The following is a 10,852-nucleotide window of genomic DNA, read 5'->3' as shown; positions in this document are numbered from 1 at the left end:
GATGTGTAAGCAGAATTCGAGAAGCGGAGACAGCCGGGATTTTTTTCTTAACAATGTTAGTTTATAAAGATCGGACAACTATGGATTAAGGGAATTTCGAATACATGTACAGCTTGAGTCTGTGTAAAGTTTTATCAAATTGCAAAATATACAGGAATTGACATCTGAAAATTTGCATCACGTAATGGCTGAAAAAAAGACAACTCAGAGTGTTAAAAACATTTGGTCAATACTTATAAAACCAAAATCAGACGAGTAGAAAGCAAATAAAATTAAAATGACTGGAATCAAGTTGTCATGGTATTCGAAGCCTGAAATTTATCAAGTAAAAATGAATCGGTCGGATCATCTGCATCAAAGTTGAAACAAGAACAAAAACATACGTTTAAAAAATCTCTAGCAATTATTTCTAACATTCTGGCGTCGAAATCTACAGACCGACGTAATTTTACCGTTAAACGTAATTGTTGGTGCGTAAACGGCTTGTAGAAGTGATAATTCGAAAGTTTTTATTTAATTCGGAAGCTCGAAACGGTGTTGTAGTATAAATATTTCGTCAATTTTCGATAACATCTCGAGTTTCTGCACAAACTCTTTTGTTATTCAGTTAATTTCGCTTCCTTCTGTAACTCGACTATTCTTGTATTCAACTGTTAGTTTATGCAAAAATATGAAAGTTGAACTTGTCTTACATGCCTAATTTTCATAGCTACCTGAGACCGTTCTCGTTAACCTGCGCAAGTATGCAGGATCTCGAAGTCACGTGGCATCGTTAAAGAGAAGCCTGGCTCTCTTTGTACCTTCGCCAGTCTCGGACTTGGTTTCATAGGTTGAAGGTAAACGCGGGGTTCGGCGGAGACGGAGAAACGAGCGAAAATCTCCTCTCCACTTCTTCCTGTCCAATTATACGGAATAAATGACGTCTGTGCGGGGGTAAAGGACTGCATGAAGAGAGAAGCGAAGGGAAGGGAGAGGGGAACGAGCCCAGAGAAACGGGCTCTCTCTAGACTCGCGATCCGCAGCTAGGACGTAAATTTCTCTCTCAAAACGAAACCTCCGTCGCTTGGTATTCACGCATCAACATCGGTAAGGGCGTCGAGTACTCGCGTGTAAACACCGTTTGTCAGGACACACCGAGGGCGAAATACTCGCAGATGATTCCTTACCGCATAGGTAATAAAAGCACCGAACACCATGGCCGGGGACTTGTGATTTTTTCAGGTATGGAGTTCGTTATAGAAGTAGGAAGGAAAGGGATTTGTTCATTTACTCTGTCACAGTTGCATGGTGTTTTGATTGACGTTACGTCTTTGCACTTTCAAATGATATCAACTTCGTTTATACATCTATCGGCGTAATTTTGCGCGAGGAATCAATTGGGCGCAATCCGAAGATGCCGCAAGCAACGGAACAAGAGTTGCAGCCGATGAACGAAAGATTTGCTTCGTAATATCTTACGGTTCTTTAGTGTTTTTTTTTCTGCGTTCCTGGGGGTACAATTAGTTGGGAAAGGATCGTACAAATCGATTCTGATCGGGAAATCTTCTGTTGAAAAAACTAAGGCTAAAAGTGAGAATTTTTTCATGATTTTGAATAATGCTGGAATCAATTTTTCTTGCACGAATCGATTGGACGCCATCAAGTATGGATTGCTCCATACTGATCATACGGAAGTCGTCGGCGGTGCCAAACGCAAACACAAAAGGTTGATACAACGTACAAAAACCATAAAACAAAAACACTCTTGTGAACTTACAGTGGGCACAACAACTGGAATAAAAAATTTTCCGACTTTTCCAGGACACCAAAGACAGTGTTGCAATTCGTGGTCTGACTATTTTGTAATCGGAATATAATGTGAATTATTGTAAAATTTGATGAAAATATTCAATGTATTAAAGATTTCGGAGATTTTTACATTATTGTTTATTTTTACCGTCTGTGTTGCTTTCAACTTGAGTAACATTTAATTAAACTCAGGTAAGGAAAAAAGGAATAATGTTTTCATCGATGAAATTCCATGCTATGCCTTTGATGTCTCCTAAATTTTGAATATTAAATCCTTACATTTCAGATATTTAGAAATTCCAGCATTTTCCGAAGCTTCAAATTCATCAGCAAAACTGTGATATCTTGGAGCTAATCGGAACATTCCTTTACGACAGAACCTCGGATTCTCGATTTTTACAAGTAGAAGCACAGCTTAAAATTCACCGAACTGAGCGAAACGGTAAAACCGTTTTCATTACGTATTTCCTTTCAAAACCATCGATAATGTTTAAGTTACTGTCATTTTTGGAGTACATTGTATATTCTATACTGTTTTCATTCAGGAAATCGTGAGTCGCCGCTTTTCAGGGAATATTTGCGTTTTTTTATCAGCCATCTCGAACGGTACGCAGCCCAATCCGTTTCAATTCCAAGAAGCTTTTATACAAGTGAAACGTACAGTTCTACGAAAGGACGCGAAGCTTGCAGTCTCAAGATGTTTGAAAATCGGAGTATAAGCTGATGTGTTAGCGGAGGCCAAGAAAAAGCGGAATTCGAAGAATCTCGCTTAGAGGAATGTGAAGAGTTCAAAAAATCCTTCATTATCATACTATACAAGGAATGGATATTTCCCTCCTGTGACAGTGAATATCTCAAAACGATACTCACGTGTCCCAAACAATTCTTATTTGTCACCATAAGAAAAAAACTACAGTTTTGGAGAAGAAATGAAAATGACTTTTCTATTTATAACCTGAAGAAAATATATTTCGCGTCATTATTCGTTAACTATTGCGACAATCCGATGATGGTGAAACAATGAATTGATTTTAAGGTTCTATTTAACTGGAAACATCGGGTAAGAAATCATACTTTATGCGTAATTTGTTTATAATTTCAAAAATATTCGAACGGTTATACATTTAACGCGATGTATTCATTTTATAATTGTAATAAAACTTTCCGTGCAACCCCCCTTTCTTGTGTGATTCCACTTTTTTGTTTTCCCTGCGAGCCCTGTTTTCCTTCCATCTATCTTCTATCTCCCATCTCGCCGGGCGTTGTAGGTGAACGGGCATCTATCCACCGTCACGTATAAGCGCGGACAGGGCGGGGGGCGCGGCTTGGTCAACACGAGCGAAAAATATATTAAAGGCAAACACATGCATGCTAAGTAAGGAGAGAGGAGCACCACCCCCTCGAGTTTCGCCCGGCTCTTTTTCTCGCCGCGCGCCTTCCTTCGTGTGTGCAATGGGGGTGCTCTAGGCGAATGTGAACGTGAACGAGGGATATAAGGATACGCGAATTCTTACAGCGACGAGGGGAAGGCCACCCCGTTTCTTTTCTATCCTCAGACTCCCAGCAGCTACCTTCTCCGTTCCTTTGCCGACGAATCGCGGCACCCACCTTGTACCCAGCAGTCTGCGTACCGCCATTTTTGCAAATTCTTACAGGTCGATGATGAGGCGGATGTATACAAGAGGGTGGGATTCGCTGCTGACTAGTTCTCTGAATTGTCGCATTCTCGCGAAATACATTTTCCCTGATACGATTTGCTCGTTTCAATAGAAATATCCGAACGAGAATATAATTGCAATAGAGTTATACATCATTGAATGTCGCTGTTTTTTAGAGACAGTATGAATCGCTAACGACAGAATCGTCCGTCGTCCGATATAGTTCAATCAGTTCAATGCGCATGCGCTACAATCCGAGAGCAGTTGTTTGCCAGGGTGACCAACCGTCGTAAAGTTACACGACACTTCGTCGCGATGTATGTCACTGCAAAAAGTTTGACAGCTGTCGGTGTTACGTTCACGACAGTTGGTCATCCTGGCAAACAACTGCACTCAGATTGTAGCGCATGCGCAATAAACTATATCAGACAACAGAGGATTCTTTCGTTAACAATTCACACTATATTATACTTACTAGATGTACTTTAGCACCCGGATGCGATGACCTCGCATAGTACTTTTATCAACGTACAGATAACTTGTTTGCACTTCGGTTCGAATGATGAAAGAATAGAAATTACCACATTATTTTTTATTCTACTGCAATGCAAGCACGTGGTTCGATATTCGATTGAAAAAAGTACTGTGAAAACAATTCAGCTATTTGCGAGGAGAAATTTTGATTTTCCCGTAAAATGTTTGACTGATTCTTCTGGTATTTAATTGGAAAAACTCTCCCAACTCCTGGAACTTGAGGATGTGCGGCCGGATCTTCGAGTTCAAATTCGTATACAAATATCTTTTACTTTATTTTATCATCGTTAAGGGGATACGTCGGTACAACTCCAAACTTTTTCGATATACGTGAAATTTTAATTATCAACTAAGTTTTATGAAACAAGTAATCGTCAGATTGCAAATTGGATACACCAAATTCTCTTCTCTATGCTACCAAGATAGCTGTTTCGATGGTATTGATATTATATTAAATTGTTACAAGAAAAAATGAGACGCAAGAAGATTATAAAAATAAGTGCAATTTTTTACGTTATTTGTACAAATATCTAGGATATTACCGAATTCTGCAAATACATGAAAATACTTGCGTTGTAAAGTAAAATTTTATGTTAATAGAAAAAGTTTGTAGTTTCAATTGCAGACCTAATTCAAAGATTCAAAGATTCCTCGTTCGACTGCAAAAATCGCGAGGCTACAGAGATTCTTCTTCGTGGAAACTAGAAATCAGTTGCAAGTTATGACGAAGCATTTAACAACAACGAGAAAATAAATCCGTACTATTTTCTCTTGGCAACCGTATAGCTACGTACATAGCTACACCTAAACCGCGTCTCGGAGTGAGGTCGACAGGGATGATTCGGAGGGGTGGACATAACGTGTTCAGGGGATGGTAGAAATTAAAAACGTGACTTTGCCGCAACCCATATATGTAGCGTCTACGTCATTGCCCGGAGCTAACGAGAAGATATGACTCCTCTTTTTACTCACCCTCCGGTGGCTACAATTACGTCGATCTTTGTCGCGCAAGCGTCATCGAAGCCATTGCACGTCTTTTTTTATCGCAGTATTTTTTCCTCTCCTTTCTCCCGAGATGTCGATTTTTCTTAGTTATGGGCACAACTAACTAATCGGGCGCTTAAAAAATTTCCACACGTTCAAATGTTTCTAGCTTCTCGACTTTTGCTCGTCGAATTTTTCTACATGGATACAATTTTTATCGGCGATTTTCGAAACTCTGTTTTAGACGGCGATGTAATAATCAACAATGAAACAAAGCGGTGAAGACGTGATTTCAACAGAAATAATAATTTCCTGAATATTTTTTTCCATTTTTATAATTATTAATAATGTAATAAACAATTCTGAAAAGAAACTCTTGTACCAAGAAATCAAGAAGTGAGAAGATTAAATAAATAGTTAAAAATCCATTCTTTTTCACGACGAATTGATTAAATATCAACTTATGAGAAACGGAGCAAAGAAACAAATAAGCCAAAAATTGTGCGAACGCCTCGCGAAAAATATCAATTTCTCAATCCGCTGTTTATGCTAATTTTTCCTCTCTCCGGTTCCTGTGAAACAGACTAATTTTTCGTTTCCGCGTAGCAGAATCATCGATCATTTCGAACCGATACTATCCTCGTACGAATCATCGATACCAGAATCGACCGAAGGATAAAAATCGAAACTTGAAATCGATAATTTCATTCATTTTTCACCATTCCTTTTTATTCGAATTCATACCGAGGTGGCGAAATTTCCGAATATTCGAAGGTGAGGGCGTCGGACAGACGAGTGGCTGGGCATCCGTGTGCCGACGTTTCGCGCGTTAGATGTAGGTGAGGAAAGGGGTGAAGGGGCTGCGCCCCAAAGGCAGCCTGAACGGGCGATCCGTTCGCGAGGTCGCGGTAAATGGAAGGAGGAAGGTGTGGGGGCGAGGTACGGAGGCGTATATTTTACGTGCCGCCTTTATTTCGATACCGGCAGAGGTTCGATCCCCGTCGAAACCTAATTTGCCTTCCATCTCGCCGGCAAACACTCGGAGCGGCGCATCCACGCGGGGCTGCGCTTCGCGTTTTCGCGTTCCCGACGGATCGGGGATCGGGGGGGGTGGTGGATCCGGGGGGAATACTCCTGATGTATCGCTCGGATATTTTACACGCACACACGATCTCTTCGTACAAACACGCGCACCTCTACGTGACGGCGGCAGAGGGGGCGAGGGAAGACGGGGGCGGGAAGGCGAGGGTGTTTGACGCACGGGGTGTCGCAAGGGGTTGCGGAGGAGCTTCTCGAGCTTATTGCAATATTTAACGCGAACCAAACACGGCCGAAGCTCGAATTCTTACTGCCGCATATAGGTGCACCTCACACCTACGTATCTTTCACCTCATAATTCTCACACCCCGGTTGACTCAATCGCCACCGTCGCACGCAATCGCTCGACGTAAATCGACTGCCAATCCCAAAGAATGTCTTTTGCGTCATTACGAACGACGTCGACGAGAGATATACCTACGTATAACATTCGTATTACATGTATCGTAAGAGTTGGGATTGATTCCGCAATTTTTATCCTTCGTATATCAGCGGTTTTTTTTTTTCGTTATTTTTTATCTCTAGCTTATTCGTTCTCTTCTGTTTGCTACTGCAGCAGTCGGTAACGGTCAATTATATGATTGTTATATTAACACGAATGTGACTGCCGAAACGTAGAGAGGGTAACAAAAAATTTTGCTAAGAATCTTGAAAGTCACTATTCGTTGTAACAGGCAATAGACTATAGACAATGAAATTCAAACTTGGCGCTATATATTCCAAAGTTGTATAAACTAACGCTTATTTGTAAGGTTCGTCGATTGTCAAAGTCTGGTCAACTAACACGCAAATCGATAGATCTATCATTCGACACCCTCAAAAGTCTTCTAGCTTCATTGTTTTTCTATAAATTAAATATTTAATATCAAGAAAAAAGTTTAGACTACGTAACCTGTAATATTAATAAATTGTTAAAGACACAATTGACGATCCCGTTTACATTTAAAGTAATTTACATTCAACGGAAAGCTAGAAGAATAAATTGAGCTGTGTGACCTGAGGACAAAGAGAACCAGAAATAATTGACATAAATTTTTATAAAAGCTAAGTTTCAACTATCAAATTTATACTTGTATATATCTTTAATCATCAATCTTTACACCCTGATTTTATTTATGTATAATATTTACACTCTGACATTAATAATTATTGCTGAATGAATGATGACGGATGAATGTGATTGTGATTTTAAAAATATTAACAAATTTACCCAAATAAAAAAAAAAAATAAGCAAACAGAAAATCTTATTTCCAAATTATTTCACCGATTTTATTTATTGACTTTTCCATATTTGAAATCCGTTATATCGTGTGTGTAATTCCCGATATTTTGAAACTTGCCTACCTAAAGCGAAGGGATATTTGGCAAGATTACAGATCCAAGGTGAGTGCCCTAAGCTTTATCGGAATTATTTTACACTAGCACGACGAGATGCGCGTAGGTACATGTTCTACGTGCCGGGTACATGTGGACGTAAATGTGTGTGGTAGATGGGAATATACACACACCTACACAGGCGTACAGAACTGCCTATAGCGGATGAGGAAAGGTTCTGCGAGAGCGTATGCAAACCCGGCAATACATTATGTAAAGATGATGGGGGGTCGCGGGTGGTGCGGCGCAGTCAGATGGCACTTGACGAAAAAGCCGGCGCCCCGACGCTCTGCTCCCACGAGAATTCATCGACGAATGTCGATAGCTGAACCCCGCCCCATCATCCCACTTCCGAGGACCGCGGCAACGAAGAAGGAAACGAAAATAAAAAATAAAAAAAAAAAATTGAGAGAGGAAATAATACATGGTTCGAATCAGTCAACATTCGTTGGGATCTTGAAATTGCGAATCATGAAGGAAAATGTTACGTGAAATACTTGAATCGAGGAGCTGAGATTTTTTTTCAGCTCTAAGATTATTTCCAGTATTTATTGACTGTCGAGTGACACTTCGTACTGCGCAAAATAATGGCAAGAATAGCTTGTTGCTATTTCAATCGTTGCGCAAATTTCGACAAATCAAAATTCAGCTGGCTAAATTTAGGCGCGTGTCATCCTCCATTGGTAGGTTGACTCGATTCTAGACGCTGTTTCCATCGCGAAACTAATAAATTCTGGTTACAGATTTTCCAGGTTTTTGACGTTTCGTATATAACCGTCGCATTTCGTGATTCCAATGCGCAATAAATATAATACAAATACATGTCTGTCACTCACCATGTGACTGCACGCAGGGGTGAATATTCTTCCGTGACGATGAGGCTCTGTGATTTTTATTCTTCACCAGTTTAACCGGTATTATTTATTTTTATTAATTTTTTACTTTCAGAGATAGAGGCGTAGACGTTAATCCAGCCCGCGAAAACGTCGCGCGATAAATCATGCGGGGTATATAATAGTCGTAGTCTGTTACTTTCATGGGTAGTCCGGAGACCTCAGAGCCGACGCGTAGTAGGTTATGTTATGCTGGCGTAGAAACGTGCGTGCTGTTATGTTTACGCCCGGCGATGTCGTAGTTGTCTGTATGGCAATCTTATAAGTTAATAGGTGTGCTTCATCATTGTTGACCCCGCTCCTCATCGCTCTTAGCGCAGTTTATGTGCAGAAGTATACCTGTACAGTGGACACTTAATGTCGTCTAGTGCTATTTCAGGATTGATTCAAAAATAAACTAGGCATGCCACTCAGCAGGACAAGGTGAAAAACTCTTCTTTTTTCTCTAACAGATGTTTAGAAAAGATTTGTGTACTTCGTGTACTTCAAAGTTTGCTAAACTTTACACTGTCAAAAAAGGGTGTCCCTGATAAAGAGAGGCCGAATGTCCCTGTTTGGAGATTTTCAATTTATCTGTTCGGGAATGTTTCTTAGATCAGAAAAGCATGTCCTCGGCGGTTTGTAACTCAATAAAACTCTCCACTCTCTCGGGGGGGGGAGGGGGGGGGGGGGGGTGAAAAATTATGATTCGATTGTTTATCCAAAGATTCGATTATTTCAAATTTTTGTGAGCGGTGCACCACGTCGAAAATTACGAGTTTCGCACGTTTTTTTGCGATTCTTTTACTATTTTGACCAGGCTTTGTTAAAAAAGTTGTCTGAATAGCTATAGAATATCGATATTCGATTTTTGAATATTACTACACCCAACATTCAGCACGGCCACTCTGTATATGAGAGCATTGAGTTGATGAAATGTCGCATTTCAGGGCTAAATATGACCTTTTCATTATTCATCGACAAGTCTAAGTCAGATTTTGTGAATAAAATACAATACTGGTGATAATTATGACAATAATGTATGGGATTGAAAGATTCTTGTACGAAAGTCGTTCGTGACTGCATATCGTTACGGAATATGTTACTAACGGCGATTAGTATTCACTATTTTACGATAAGTACTAACTAATAAGTAAATTGGGTGGCATAAAAGATCAGCTACATGAGAGCAATATCTAATTGATCGCGAATCATTTGTACAGCGGAAACAATACCCTTCGATTGCGTCGATACGTTTTTGATTGATATGTCTTGATTTTATTAAAAATCCTATGCTGTTCGGTTCTTCATTTAGATAACACAATAAAAACGAATAATCTTCTCCAAGAATTTCTCCTAGGTAGTACATATCATCAGCAAAATAAAAATTGATACGACTTAATTTTTACAATTCATAATTTTTTTTTGATTCTACACATATCACTGCCCCTGGATTTAGTGCAAACGCAACACTGTGCAATTAATGAGTTTGCGAATGTATGTAATAATCGAGTAGATACCTACGATAAAAATACGACGAGGTGAAGAACCGTTAAATTATTGTCGTAAAAGCGAGAATTGGCAGAGCACCGAGCACCGCCTCGTAATTTGAAAGTAAAAGGAAAATGAGAGATGATCGTTTTTGCACGTCGTTTAAAGCGGAACCCTCATGGAGTTTAAAATCGAATGGCGAGGCGAGTATACACGTATGTTGGAGGAGCAGCGCGGAGAGGCGTGAACGAAAGGTCGTAATTTTTTAAATCGCTGACAGGCTGTAGATGGTGCCTACTATCCATGCTTGTGTATATGCTTATACTGGTTTTAAGATCCCTTTTCCAAACGGGGCATTGTCTAACGAGACGTTGCGACGCACGACAACGAGTCAAACTCGTTCTTAAATCGCAGTTGGAGGATATTTCTCGAGCTGTGCCTCCCTACGCAGGCTTCGCGTATTATCGCGATGAAAAGAGAAACAGAATTTCTGGCTCTGTTCGCGGAGACACGCCGTGCATCGAATGCAAAAACGGGTTTATTCGAAACTCAACTGGGTTCGATAATGCACAGATCAGCAGCTTGGAACTCGTTTAACGAATAGTAAAATTCCATCATCACTTACCGTCAACCGTAGAAAAAGACGCAGCTGACCGACGACCGTGAGTCCTCCGCCCTCAGAGATTGAACGCTGTGTCCGCACAGCCACAAAAATAACAAAACTTAGGGGTAATAAATGATCGTCACTTATTCACTCCCGGGAATATAGTCGATATGGAGACGAGTCCAACGACATACCTGTAACGCGGCTATATTTCGACTGAGAAACGTTGAGATATCGTCACTCAAAGGCGCTACAGTAGGTAAAGTCCGTTAGTGGTCGGACTGAGGAGAGCCTGTCGCGTTCGGCTTTGTCATCAAACTCGCGATATCTCGAATTTCCTTAACGTAAATATAGCTTTGTCGTATATCGATGGATTCGTCTCGACGTCGGCTACGATTCTGTCGGGATAAAAACGCAGGTTGACGAAAAAAATTTTTTACCAGACTGG

The sequence above is a fragment of the Neodiprion virginianus genome, chromosome 3, assembly GCF_021901495.1.
Source record: "Neodiprion virginianus isolate iyNeoVirg1 chromosome 3, iyNeoVirg1.1, whole genome shotgun sequence".
Classification (NCBI taxonomy): Eukaryota; Metazoa; Arthropoda; class Insecta; order Hymenoptera; family Diprionidae; genus Neodiprion; species Neodiprion virginianus.
Note: the sequence above shows the minus strand (reverse complement) of the source record.